Source organism: Schistocerca piceifrons, chromosome 9, assembly GCF_021461385.2.
Source record: "Schistocerca piceifrons isolate TAMUIC-IGC-003096 chromosome 9, iqSchPice1.1, whole genome shotgun sequence".
Classification (NCBI taxonomy): domain Eukaryota; kingdom Metazoa; phylum Arthropoda; class Insecta; order Orthoptera; family Acrididae; genus Schistocerca; species Schistocerca piceifrons.
Genome location: NC_060146.1, coordinates 27986736 through 28001561, shown reverse-complemented (window position 1 = coordinate 28001561; position 14826 = coordinate 27986736). Strand labels below are relative to the sequence as shown.

The following is a 14826-nucleotide window of genomic DNA, read 5'->3' as shown; positions in this document are numbered from 1 at the left end:
TAGTGGAAAGGGAGAAGTAAAAAAACTGGGTGCATTGGTAGAATAGAGGGCTGTGTAGTGCTGAAATGGGAACAGAGAAGGGGCTAGATGGATGACAATGAATAACGGAGGGTGAGGACAGGAGGGTTATGGGCACTTAGGATATATTGCAGGGAGAGTTTCCACCTGTGCAGTTCAGAAAAGCTGGTGTTGGTGGGAAGGATCCATATGGCTGTGAAACAGTCATTGAAATGAAGAATATCATGTTGGGTAGCGTGCTCAGCAACTGGGTTATCCAGTTGTTTCTCGGCCACAGTGTGTCAGTGGCCATTCACGTGGTCAGAAAGTTTGTCGGTTGTCGTGCCTGCGTAGAACACAACACAGTGGTTGCAGCTTAACTTGTAGATTATATGATTTCACACATAGCTCTGCCTTTGATGGGATAGGTGATGTTCATGACCTGACTGGAGTAGGTGATGGTGAATATATGGGACATGTCTTGTATGTCTATTACAGAGATACGACCCATGAGGCTAGGGCTGCCAGGAGGGGTTGTGTAGGGATGAATGAGGATATTGTGTAGGTTTGGTGGGCAGCAGAATACCATTGTAGGAGGGGTGGGAAGGATAGTGGGAAGGACATTCACCATTTCAGGGTACAATGAGAGGTAGTAGAAACCCTGGCAAAGAAAGTTATTCCTAGGTGGTACTGAGTCACAAGGGGAATGCTCCTCTGTGGCTGGATGGTGGGACTTTGGTGGTGGTGGTGGTGGTGGTGGTGGTGGTGGGTGACTAGGTAGGTAAGGCACGGAAGATCTGTTTTTGTACAATGTTCAGAGGGTAATTATAGTCTGTAAAGGCCTCAAAGAGACCCTCGGTATATTTTGAGAGGAACTGCTTGTCACTACAGATGTGACAGCCATACAGCCATGGGTGGCTAGGTTGTGTGGAAGATAATTCCTAATATGGAATTGGTGGCAGGTGTCACAGTGCAAGTGTTGCTGGTGGTTGATATGTTTGATATGAACAAAGGTAGTGATGTAGCCATCTTTGACATAGAGATCAACTTTGAGGACGGTGGCTTGTTGTGTTGAGAGTAGGACCCGGTGGAGTGAATGGGGAGAAGGTGTTGAGGTTCTGGAGGAATGTGGATATGGGGTCCTCATCCTTGATCTAGATCACGAAGAAATCATTGGTGAATCTGAACCAGGTGAAGGGTTTGGAATTCTGGGTGTTTAGGAATGATTCCTCTAGATGGCCAATGAATAGGTTGGCATTGCATGGTACCATATAGTTTCCCATAGCTGTACCCCAGATTTGTTTGTAGGTAATGCCTTCAAAGGGGAAGTAATTGTGGATGAGGATATAGTTGGTCAAGGCGACTAGGAAGGGGCTTGTCAGTTTGGAATCTGTTGGGCATTGGGAAGGGTTGTGTTCAGCAGTGGGAAGGCTATAGGCATTAGGGATGTTAGTATAAAGATGCAGTAGTGACCAGCTGGGCACCATATGGTAAAGGAACAGGAACTGTGGAGAGTCAGTGAAGGAAATGGTCGGTATCTTTTGCATAGGAGGGTAGGATGCGAGTAATAGGCTGGTGTTGGTCTAAGAGAACAGAGATTCTCTCAGTGGGGGCATAGTAACCGTCCACAATAAGGCATCCTGGGCGATTGGGTTTATGGACTTTAGGAAGCATGTTGAAGGAAAGAGTGCGGGGAGTGGCAGGGGTGAGGGGAGAAATTGACTCTGTGGAGAGTTTCTGGGGTGGGCCTAAGGATTTGAGGAGAGACTGGAAATTGTGCTGGATTTCTGGAGTGGGGTTACTGGCAGGGTTGGTAAGGGGATGAATCTGACAGCTGGTGGAGTCCTTCGTCCAGGTAATCCTTGCAGTTCGAGACAACATTGATGGAACTCTTGTCAGCAGGTAGGATTATAAAGTTGGGATCATTTTCTAGGTACTGGACTGCAGTTCTTTGTGCAGATGTAAGGTTAGTTTGCATGATGATGGATTTGGATTATGATGGTGAAGCAAGGTTCGAGGTTAAGATATTCTGGAAAGTTTACAGGAGGTGATTTGGGTGCAGTGGGGGTGGATCATGGTTGTATGGAGGAGTGAATTGAGTCAGGCAGGGTTCAATGTTGGTATTTTGTTGAGTCTTATTGGTAGCGTTGGTGTCAAAAAAGTTTTTCCACTGTAGGGGCTGGGAGAAGGAGAGTAGGTCTGTAACAAGTTGTGCATGATTGTATTTGGAATTAGGGCAAAAGGTGAGGCCTTTGGAAGGGACTGACACATCTGCAGAATTTGTCAGCTCTGAGGGGGCATGTGGGATGGTTGGAGGTTGTATAGGTGGTGGATAGTGGCAGTCCAAGGCAGGAGTAGGAAATGAACAGGGTGGAGGGTTTTTTGAGGTGCTGTTGTGCATGTTGCTCTAGTTCCTGTAGGGCAAGACTTTAGATGTGTGTTATGCAATCCAGTAGTTTGGGATTGTATAGCAGGAGAATTTTGTGGAGGGAGAGGAGGTACTGCAAGGATGTTTGGGCCTGATTGATATGGTTTTGCAGGACTGTGTTGGTGAGAGGTAAGGATTGGCAGAATCTGAACAGATGGAGGTCACTGTGGAAGGAAGGGTAGCAGCTAGAGATGGGTAATTTGATGGTAAGGTCATTTTGGGGGATTCCATGAGCGAAGCAACAACACAGGAACAGTGTCCGGGACTGTATTCTGTCTAGGGATAAGAAAGCTTATCCGTATTGATGCAGACGGAAGGAGCAAGGATCCATGGTGCTGGTAAAAACTCATAAAAATACATAATAATAAATTTGCAAAATACACCCAAACACATGGGAAAAATCACGAAAAGGATGAAATAAGGGGAAATAAGACGAAATTTGAGGTACTACGCTGATAGTAGAGGTGAAAACCAACTATTTCACAATGAGATCAAAGAAAAAAAAATAAATAAAGAGATTGTAATGTGGATTAGTGGTCTGTAGGTGCATAAGTGTGAAGAAGGGACATGGCAGATATGACCAGATTAGGTGAAGTTAGTAGGTGCGAACTGCAGTAGAGAGGAGGAGGAGGAGGAGGAGGAGGAGTGGGGTGGGGGTGGGGATGGGTTGGGAAAATGAGATAAGAGTTTGTGTGGCACAGGAAAGATGCGGGAAATAATTACATGAGAATACACGACAGTGATGCAGGGAGAATGATCAATTTGAAGTTATAGGATTAATGATATTGGTGGGGGTAATGTGGGACATGAGGTGCTGCACCAACAATCTGTGTGGTCTTGTAGCCATCTGTTGTGCACAACCGTGATGGTTGATACAGTGTGGCTTCTAAGTAGAGCATGCATTGCATTTTGTATCAGGTGAAAAAGTAGGATGAACACTGAGTGTAGTGATGCATTAGCAAATAGTATCAAAAGAAAACAGCACTGGATTACAGGATGTAAGAAAAGCAGTCAGGCTAAATTAAACAATGGAAAATCCAGGATGGAATGCAACAATGTCATGAAAAGGGTAGTTGCTACTTCACCATATAGTGGATATTGATTACTTTAAAATATGTGACATTTTTCTCACTGCATAAACTAGTTAACTTAATCTTTGATGTAAGAGATCAAACCAATGTTCAAAAGACACAGGTAGCTTATTAACAAAGAGCTAAGAAGGCAGTTGTGTCATGGTTATCCCTTCATCATTGACTCACCCAAATAGCTGTGCGCGCTAATGTGCCACTTCCAGGATGGGGAGGTGCGCTGGCCTCGGATCAAATCTGCCCAGCAGATTAACGACGCAGTTCAGTGCACTGCCCAGCCTGGATGCAGTTTCTAAGTAGTTTCCCAAATCTCACCAGGTTAGTACCAGGCTGGTACACAAGACTGGCCTCATGTAGATGAATCACAAAAGTTTAGATAACTTTCAACGTCTTTTATGTGAATAACTTCATACGCAAACAGTTGGGGTACATACGTTCTTTCCCAACAGGTAACAGAGTAGTGATTGAGAGGATATCTGGCACCTCTTAAGCTAACCATGCCAAATCCGTTAGTGACAATGTTGACCCTGTGCTGACATGGGACATGGGGAGAAGGAGAAGAAGAAAAAAGATTATTATTCATTTGAAACTTCCTGGCAGATTAAAACTGTGTGCCCAACCGAGCCTCGAACTCGGGACCTTTGCCTTTCACGGGCAAGTGCTCTACCAACTGAGCTACCCAAGCATGACTCACGCCCCATCCTCACAGCTTTACTTCTGCCAGTATCTCGTCTCCTACCTTCCAAACTTTACAGAAGCTCTCCTGCGAACCTTGCAGAACTAGCACTCCTGAAAGAAAGGATATTGCGGAGACATGGCTTAGCCACAGCCTAGGGAATGTTTCCAGAATGAGATTTTCACTCTGCAGCGGAGTGTGCACTGATATGAAACTTCCTGGCAGATTAAAACAGTGTGCCTGACCGAGACTCGAACTCGGGATGGTAGAGCACTTGCCCATGATAGGCAAAGGTCCCGAGTTCGAATCTCGGTCGGGCACACAGTTTTAATCTGCCAGCAAGTTTCATATCAGTGCACACTCTGCTGCAGAGTGAAAATCTCATTCTGGAAACATCCCCCAGGCTGTGGCTAAGCCATGTCTCCGCAGTATCCTTTCTTTCAGGAGTGCTAGTTCTGCAAGGTTCGCAGGAGAGCTTCTGTAAAGTTTGGAAGGTAGGAGACAAGATACTGGCAAAAGTGAAGCTGTGAGGACCGGGTGTGAGTCGTGCTTCAGTAGCTCAGATGGTAGAGCACTTGCCCGCGAAAGGCAAAGGTCTCGAGTTCGAGTCTCGGTCGGGCACACAGTTTTAATCTGCCAGGAAGTTTCGTATCAGCGCACACTCCGCTGCAGAGTGAATATCTCATTCTGGATTAATATTCATTTGATGTTGGGTAGTTAAATAGTTGAAGGTACAATTTAACTGTGGATGAGCAAATGATTGGTCCAGAATTTTACCCTTGCATGCAGTGCCTTTGTAATAATGTACATCCTAAGTATAAAGCTGATAAATTGAAAAGTACTTGGCAAATTTCATCAGTTTGTGGAATCTGTCAGCAAAATAAAATTGCCAAAAGTAAAAATGGTCACACTTTTTTGATGAAAAAGTGAAATAGACTTTCATTGTATCTCATGGTATACTAATATTTTGCATAGAGGAGCATTTTCTTTGAAAATAGTGTTTTATTTGTAATGCATGGCTAGGGGAAAGGTAGATGGCACCTACAAAAAATTAAGGAAAACTTTCGGAAAAAAAACTGCTGTATGAAGACAAAGAAGTCAGATGGCAAGCCAGTACTAAGCAGAGAATGGAAATCTGGAAGGTGGAAACAATACATAGAGGGCTATACAAGGGAAATGAACACTAAAGGGAATATTATACAAAGGGAAGAGGAAGTAAACAAAGATGAGCTGGGAGACATGATGTAGATGTAGATATGATATCGCAAGAACAATTTGACATGGTATTGAAAGATGCAAGTAGAAAAAAGGCCCCTGGAGTAAACAACATTCGCTTAGAATTTTTGAGATCCTTGTGAAACTATTCCACCTGGTGTGAGAGATATGAGTGAAATACTTTCAGATTTCCGGAAAAAGGCAGTAATTCCAATCCCAGAAAAGGCAGATGCTGACAAGTGTGAATATTATCACACTATCAGTTTATCAAGTCATGCTTGAAAAATACTGTCACAAATTATTTACAGAAGAATGGAAAAACTGTGAAAAACTGGTAGAAGCCAACATCGGAGAAGATCAGTTCATGTTTTGGAGAAATATAGGAGCACTTGAGACCGTACCCACACTATGACCTTAGAAGACAGAATGAAGAAATGCAAACAATTTTTTATAACATTTGTAGATTTGGAGAAAGATTTTTACACTGTCTTTGAAATTTTGAAGTAGCAGAGGTAAAATACAGGGAGTGGAAGGTTATTTACAGCTTACACAGAAACCAGATTGCAGATAGAATAGTGGAAGGACATAAAAGAAAAACAGTGGTACAGAAGACAGTCAGACAGGATTGTAGCCCATACCAGATATTAATTAATCTGTACATTGAGCAAGCAGTGAAGGAAACTGGGGATAAATGTTTGAAGGGAATTTAAGGTCAGGAAGAAGAATCGAAAAGTTTGAGGTTTACTGATGGCGTTGTAATTCAGTCAGAGATCCAAAAGACTTAGAACAACAGTTGAATAGAATGGATAGTACCTCGAAAAGAAGTTACAAGATTATAGTGACCAAGAGTGTCAGTGAAGGAGTCATCAGTGGGTGTACTCAGTGTGTGAGCTCTGAAAGAGGAAACTGTTTTATATCGCAAGTTACCTGAAACAATGTGTGTGTAAATGAAGGAACATTACACAATAGAGAATTAACGAGTGAGGCAGTGCAGCTGTTAGAACACTGACCTTGTATTCGGGGGGATGGAGCTGCTCTGTCTGGCCATCCTGATGTGGGTTTTCCTGTATCACTAAGGCATATGCAGGACTGATTCCTTAATGTAGGCCATGGACGAATACCAGTTGTATCCCTGTATGGTAACTGTCCTATCCTGTTAAAGCCTGTTACAGGTATGCTGTGTATTATATCCTATTGATTGGCGGCATTGTATTACCTGGGAAAATTGTATATCATTGTGAGATAACATTCTGATGAATAAACATAAGTAAATAAATTAGTAAATAAGTGAAACACTGGAATTGCTTCAATGAGTCTCAGGGGTGACGTCGGGTAATGTTTCGATAGCAACACAATATAAAATCAGCATCTGGAGATGAAGAGTAGCTGTCTCATTGAAATATTGTCACAACATGATCTGACCTGACATTGAAGCAGTTATTATGTCGGGGAAGTCTCAAACTGTTGGGTTGGCTGAAGAGCCAACACCGTGTTACTATTGGAGGCCGAAATGCACGCGTTTAGCTCATGCAGGCTGGCTTGAGGAGGGAAGGACTATACTGACGTGAGGTCTGGAACATGACAAGGAATTAGAATTCAGAAAGCAGACATAGCCAGTTGATACTTAACTTTAATCCATTTATGATGATCGTCGCTCTTGACGGTACATGATTCACAATATTATCTGTTCATAATAGTAACTGAATATGGCGCCTTGCTAGGTCGTAGCAAATGACGTAGCTGAAGGCTATGCTAAACTATCGTCTCGGCGATAGAGAACGTAAGTAGGCAGTGAACCATCGCTAGCAAAGTCGGCTGTATAACTGGGGCGAGTGCTAGGAAGTCTCTCTAGACCTGCTGTGTGGCGGCGCTCAGTCTGCAATCACTGATAGTGGCGACACGCGGTTCCGACGTATACTAATGGACCGCGGCCGATTTAAAGGCTACCAACTAGCAAGTGTGGTGTCTGGCGGTGACACCACACAAACAGCGCAACACAGGAATTATACGAAGTTCAGAATAAATGTCTGTCTCTTAAGGCAAATGCTTGACACTGGCACAAAGTCTGAAGACCAGCCAGGATATACCACCCCAGGAGCACAGCGTAGGGCACGGCCGGTGGGGGCAAAGGCTCCGGTTGCGACTGCCAGAAGCTCGTCGGTAGTGCGGCTGTGTCAATCCTTTGCGATTGGTGCTGGGGTTGGAACTCTGGATGTTGTAAGGAGTAGACCCTGTTGTAGCTCCGTGAGTAGAACTGCATACCTGCTGCTGAGCATTCGCTTAAGTTACCTATGCGGTGTGCTGGACATGGGATTGGCAGGTGCAGTATAGTGTTGTGAAAGCAGTGTTGCCTATCACAACTTAAGTTACATTGGCGCTGATGTGGGTACCACTCCTTGCCACAGAGTCTGTTAGAGGCTAACTCATAAATGGATCAATGTGTTTTGATTATCTGCTGTGTTGGTATGTGGTTGTGAGGCTGGTGGGGGCCTGTGGTGCTGCAACGACCAGTCATCTCTGTAGTGCTGGTAGATGTAGGTGCATGATATAGCAAAGATGGACATCGACAAAGCTAAATCGAGGGAAATGCAACATAGGGAAACTACTCCCTTTGTCACGAAAGTTTCAGGACAGGTTTTTTTTAAAACAGAAAATTGCACTTACCAATTAACGACCCTAGGTTTATTGACATAGTCTCCTTGGCTCTCTATACAGTGTTTCTTGAAGTCTCGGAAGCGAGCAGGGAAATTTTCAACTGTGCTGCTTGCAAGTTCATTTGCCACAGTCTGCTGAATGTCTGTATGGAGCTTTCCTTTGAGTTGCCCGTTCACTCACCAAACGAGAAAAAATTGGAAGGTGAGAGATCGGATGAATACGGTGGGTGTGGGATGGCGACAACAGAATGTTTAGCCAGATATTTGGTGAGAGATAAAGCAGCGTAGGGCCTCGCATTGTCGCGCAGTAAGAATCAGTCCTGAGAATGCCACCAATTGGGGTAGTGACGTTGAATTGCTTGTCGCAAACGTTTCGAGACTTAGACATAAAAGGTTTGGTTCACTGTTTGACCTGGAGGAACGTACTCGTGGTGAACTAATCCTTTACTATCAAAGAATGTGATAGACATTGTCTTCGTTCTCGAAGGTTGCCATTTGACTTTTTTTTTAGGCTGGTGATGCGGTACCTTCGATTCGGCACTCTGACACTTCGTGTGAGGGTCATACTGGTCACCGACTTTCAGCCCCAGCTATAATCTTTGACAAAAATGTGGGCTCATGTCTGGCTCTGCCCAGTAGTTCAGCAGAAATGCTTCATATTTCCTTTTTCTGTTTGTCCGTCAGTGAGTGAGGGACGAGTGTCGTATTTTCCTAAATCTGTGGATAAAATATTATGACACACACATCACAATTCAATTTAAATTCTTCTGATATCGCATGCACAGTTACGTGACAATCTTCTTGCAATAACTATCTTACACACTCCACGTTTACATCGGTGCGTGCTGTAGATGGAACACCAGCTCTCGGATCGTCTTGTGCCGAATCTCTGCCTTCGCGAAACTTTTGTGCCACTCAAAAAACTCAACTTGTTGAAAGTGCTTTGCCTGCATATGCTTGCTTAATCATTGTCCACATTCACTATGAGTTTTTCTGAGTTTAATGCAGAACTTAATGTTCAGTCCTTGCTCACAATCACATCCTTTGTGTCACGGTAACTAATGTGCCGAGAACCCAAACAGTGTGTTGCTAAGCACAACCCTGCCACCTAGTGAGATAACATGTAAACATGGCCAAGGTCATTTCGAGGATGCACACCTATCAGGCAACATAAAAACAACATTTGTTCCTTTTTAGTAGTGCAAACGCAGATAAAGAAATCTGTCCAGGAACATTTCTGACAGAGGGAGTAAATCAGGACATGCTGAAGGAATTAGATAAGGAATCAGGACACTAAAAGTAGTCAGTGAGTTTCACTGTTTGGGCAGCAATGTAACTGTTTATGGTTGATGTAGAGGGGATATAAAATGCAGACTGTGAAGTAACTGGAAAATTTTTCTGAAAGAATAATTTGTTAAAACTGGTACAAATTTAAGTGCTAGGAAATCTTTTTCAAAAGTATTTGTCTGAAGTGTATTCTTCTATGGAAGTGAAACAGGGATGATAAGCAGTTCAGATAAGGAGAGAAGCTTTGGAATTGTGGTGTTACAGAAGAATGATGAAAATTATAGTAGTACATTAGAGTAGTACATCAAGTACTGCAGATTGAAACTGAAGAAACTGCAAAAAGGTGGGAATTTAAGGAGATGGGACCTGGATAAACTGAAAGAACCAAAGGTTGTTGAGAGTTTCAGGGAGAGCATAAGGGAAGAATTGACAGGAATGGGGGAAAGAAATACAGTAGAAGAAGAATGGGTAGCTCTGAGGGATGAAGTAGCGAAGGCAGCAGACGATCAAGTAGGTAAAAAGATGAGGGCTAATAGAAATCCTTGGGTAGCAGAAGAAATATGGAATTTAATTGATGAAAGGAGAAAATATAAAAATGCAGTAAATGAAGCAGGCAAAAAGGAATACAAACGTCTCAAAAATGAGATTGACAGGAAGTGCAAAATGGCTAAGCAGGGATGGCTAGAGGACAAATGTAAGGATGTAGAGGCTTGTCTCACTAGGGGTAAGATAGATACTGCCTACAGGAAAATTAAAGAGACCTTTGGAGAGAAGAGAACCACTTGTATGAATATCAAGAGCTCAGATGGCAACCCAGTTCTAAGCAAAGAAGGGAAGGCAGAAAGGTGGAAGGAGTATATAGAGGGTTTATACAAGGGCGATGTACTTGAGGACAATATTATAGAAATGGAAGAGGATATAGATGAAGACGAAATGGGAGATAAGATACTGCGTGAAGAGTTTGACAGAGCACTGAAAGACCTGAGTCGAAACAAGGCCCTGGGAGTAGACAACATTCCATTAGAACTACTGATGGCCTTGGGAGAGCCAGTCATGACAAAGCTCTACCATCTGGTGAGCAAGATGTATGAGACAGGCGATATACCCTCAGACTTCAAGAAGAATATAATAATTCCAATCCCAAAGAAAGCAGGTGTTGACAGATGTGAAAATTACCGAACTATCAGTTTAATAAGTCATGGCTGCAAAATACTAATGCGAATTCTTTACAGACGAATGTAAACACTGGTAGAAGCAGACCTCAGGGAAGTTCAGTTTGGATTCCATAGAAATGTTGGAACACGTGAGGCAATACTAGCCTTACGACTTATGTTAGAAGAAAGATTAAGAAAAGGCAAACCTACGTTTCTAGCATTTGTAGACTTAGAGAAAGCTTTTGACAATGTTAACTGGAATACTCTCTTTCAAATTCTGAAGGTGGCAGGGGTAAAATACAGGGAGCGAAAGGCTATTTACAATTTGTACAGAAACCAGGTGGCAGTTATAAGAGTCGAGGGGCATGAAAGGGAAGCAGTGGTTGGGAAAGGAGTGAGACAGGGTTGTAGCCTCTCCCTGATGTTATTCAATCTGTATATTGAGCAAGCAGTAAAGGAAACAAAAGAAAAATTTGGAGTAGGTATTAAAATTCATGGAGAAGAAGTAAAAACTTTGAGGTTTGCCGATGACATTGTAATTCTGTCAGAGACAGCAAATGACTTGAAATAGCAGTTGAACAGAATGGACAGTGTCTTGAAAGGAGGATATAAGATGAACATCAACAAAAGCAAAACGAGGATAATGGAATGTAGTCAAATTAAATCGGGTGATGCTGTGGGAATTAAATTGGGAAATGAGACACTTAAAGTAGTAAAGGAGTTTTGCTATTTAGGGAGTAAAATAACTGATGATGGTCGAAGTAGAGAGGATATAAAATGTAGACTGGCAATGGCAAGGAAATCGTTTCTGAAGAAGAGAAATTTGTTAACGTCGAGTATAGATTTAAGTGTCAGGAAGTCCTTTCTGAAAGTATTTGTATGGAGTGTAGCCATGTATGGAAGTGAAACATGGACGATAACTAGTTTGGACAAGAAGAGAATAGAAGCTTTCGAAATGTGGTGCTACAGAAGAATGCTGAAGATAAGGTGGGTAGATCACGTAACTAATGAGGAGGTATTGAATAGGATTGGGGAGAAGAGCAGTTTGTGGCACAACTTGACTAGAAGAAGGGATCGGTTGGTAGGACAGGTTTTGAGGCATCAAGGGATCACAAATTTAGCATTGGAGGGCAGCATGGAGGGTAAAAATCGTAGAGGGAGACCAAGAGATGAATACACTAAGCAGATTCAGAAGGATGTAGGTTGCAGTAGGTACTGGGAGATGAAGAAGCTTGCACAGGATAGAGTAGCATGGAGAGCTGCATCAAACCAGTCTCAGGACTGAAGACCACAACAACAACAATAACATCAAGTAACTGATCAGGAAATACTAAACTGGGGAAAAATAAATTTATGGCTCACCTTGGCTAAAAGAAGAGGTGGTTTGAGAGAACACATACTGAAGTATCAAGGAATTGTTAGTTGGGTAACAGAGGGGGGAGAGTGAGTGAGTGAGTGTGTGTGTGTGTGTGTGTGTGTGTGTGTGTGTGTGTGTGTGTGTGGAGAATTTGTAAAATTTGTAAAGAGAGATTAGCATGTAGAGTTGCATCAAAACAGTCTCTGGACTGTAAACCTAAGTTGTAATGAACTATATTATACTTGGTGGTAAGAGTTGGGGCAGTGGGTAAGTGGTAGCCTCTGAAATTCAAGTCTGGGATTTCTTTCTGTCATTTATCATATTTTCTGCGTTTGGCAGTGATTTGTCATTGAAGAAAAGTCAAGTGGCACTTTTGCGTGAAATCCATGTTAAACTGGGTAAACCAATTCTGAAACCTAAAGAAGGTGCAGGGATAAGAGAGGCAACAGGACAATGCACACTAAAGCAAATTATTTTTCAAACCAACTTCCAGGATGACTACTTCTTCACTTCTTAATGTCAAAATGATCAGATGTTCAGCATTTATTTTAAAAAGCCATGAAGCAAAAATGGTGGTTATTTATTAGTCACTGCACGTTTAATGTGAGTAAAATATTTTCTTTTCATATAACTGGCCAGAGCCACAGATTCGTATAGTTATGAGGAAAATGTGTATTTCATTGTTCATAATTTAATCTTCTTGCTTCTGATGCTACAGTTAACACTTTGACTGTGGTCACGTAAACCTTGTGGCTTTTTAGAATGCAAGCCGTTTCTATCAGTTTTCAATATTTCTTATTAAGGAAAGTAGCCAACACTTTACTTTGATGCTGACCTTTTGTTAAAGCTAAAACTACTTCACTTGTATTACCTGTCTCCAGCTTCTGTAATGTTTAATTTTTTTCCCTTGTATTTTTAAGGAATGTTTAGCAAAAATTTACTGAAGTAGAGGGTTGGGTGGTAACTGTTCTAGTTCTCATAATCTATTATTTTACTTTCACTGACTAAAAAGTAACATGCTAAAACCCTAATTATAAATTTTCACACTTTATTTTTACATAGTAAATTTTATGATACATTCTCAGACATGGTTCTTTGTGCATTGTGACTTGTACTTTTTGCACTGGTATGTTGTGTCTTCAGTTACAACATTTCATGTTACTTTTATCTGGCTAAGCATACTTTGCATATTCTCTGGATTCATGTTTTATATCATGGTGGTAACATTTTTTTTCAGGAAGTGTTTTCCTGTAGATAGCCTGTCCAGTTGACACCCAGTTGAACTAGGTCTGCGAGTGTCATCAGACTTTGCCTATTGGCAGTTTTGCCCACCATACCATTATGAGTTTAAACAGAGGCATCTTCTTATTTTTTACTGTATTTCGATGAATGCATACATTCACTAGGTGCATGAGGAATCAGTGAAATCTAAGACTCATAGGGCCCATCAATATACACGATTTCCTATATATGTGTCACATCAGTGGATGGGATTGGCAGTTAAGGTGTTAACAGTATTCCTGCTACTTTAAATTCAGTCACTATCTTCAGACGTTTCTGCACCTTTCTAGTTTCTTCCTGTTAGAAATTAACTTTGCTTACATTCCGCTAAATATGGAGCCAGTTTCATATGTAAATCACTATTATTTATTTGGACATTTTATTTGTGTGCATTCAAAAGTCAGGAGTAGAATTTAAACGATTTTGTTCTTTTCTGTATTTCTAACCCTTCTGAAGCCTACTATTACTTTCAGAGTGGCACATTATCAATTCAAATTATACTTATCTTATTCAGGGGATGAGTTTGTCCTGAGATCTTGGTGCCTAGGTAAACAACTGAATAAAAGTATTTACTTACTTTCAAGCTTTTATTACAGTAAACCGTCAAATCACCGAAACGTGAACAATACATTATGAGCCGAACAAACACTGACCCCATCTAAAACAGTCTGACCAAGCACAAATAAGGCACCAATGAAAGATTAGGCAAGAGTTAATAAATTACATGGCCCTAACAGCGATCATCTTTATAATCATTCACCAGTCAGTCTACTTCTAGTTTTATTAGAATTTGTTCTTACAATTAGATTTATTATGCTTAAGCAATATTTAACAGACTACATGTGGCATATTACTCAGAATTTTTCTAAAATATGTTGACATGAAGTTCTCTTACAAAATGTAATGCTTTTTTTCATACAATTTAGAGACTGTTCCATACTTATATAAATTCATACGTCTATCATGGTTTGTTAATTGCTCTCCTGCAGCTATTACCAGTATACATTAAATAAAATTATCCAAGCTCTGTTTCATAACAACTGACCTGTTTTTAAACAACACGAAACAGTGCATTAAAACAGTGAAGTACTCATCACCCATTACTTATTATTATGGAATGTAAGTTAGTCAAATTTGAATAGCAACACACTTTGTATTGTGGGCAACCACAGCTGTAAGAATGCATTATTTTTAAACACAACTGCAGCAGCTGTTGAATAATCCTTCATTTGTACAACCAGTTTTGCAGCAATTAAGTTGCATTATCAGGTATATCTGAATAGAAAATAACAGATTGGAGGAAAACTTGAAAACCTTTTGACAAGAGGTCCAGTGAAATAAATATGTAACTTCAATGATGATTAGAGACAAAATACTCAAAATGGGCAATAACCCTCAAGAGAATTGATTAGGCAGTTAGCAGAATACTTACATTCAAGTCGTTAACATTGAAACATAGAGATTGACACCCCCATCACTCTGTCATGTTGCATTAAAATGTCCTGAAAGGAACTGTAGTTGAAATAAGGGTGGCAGAATGAAGGAGATGGCTGTGGTAAATGTGTCAGTTCTAAAAAGGAACACAGAGAAACATAAAATAAAATGTATCAACTGGATCAAGGACCAGATAAAACTAAAGACAATCTATTGTATCATCCTTACCCAGATGACAATAACCATATCTTCACG

General features: G+C 41.3%; 1 protein-coding gene across 1 annotated transcript in view; it reads left to right on the top strand.

Moving 5' to 3' along the window:
- The window catches only part of LOC124717290 (zinc finger protein 771-like), a 199979-nt gene that overhangs the window by 35994 nt on the left and 149159 nt on the right, over positions 1-14826 (top strand). The window lies entirely within an intron of this gene.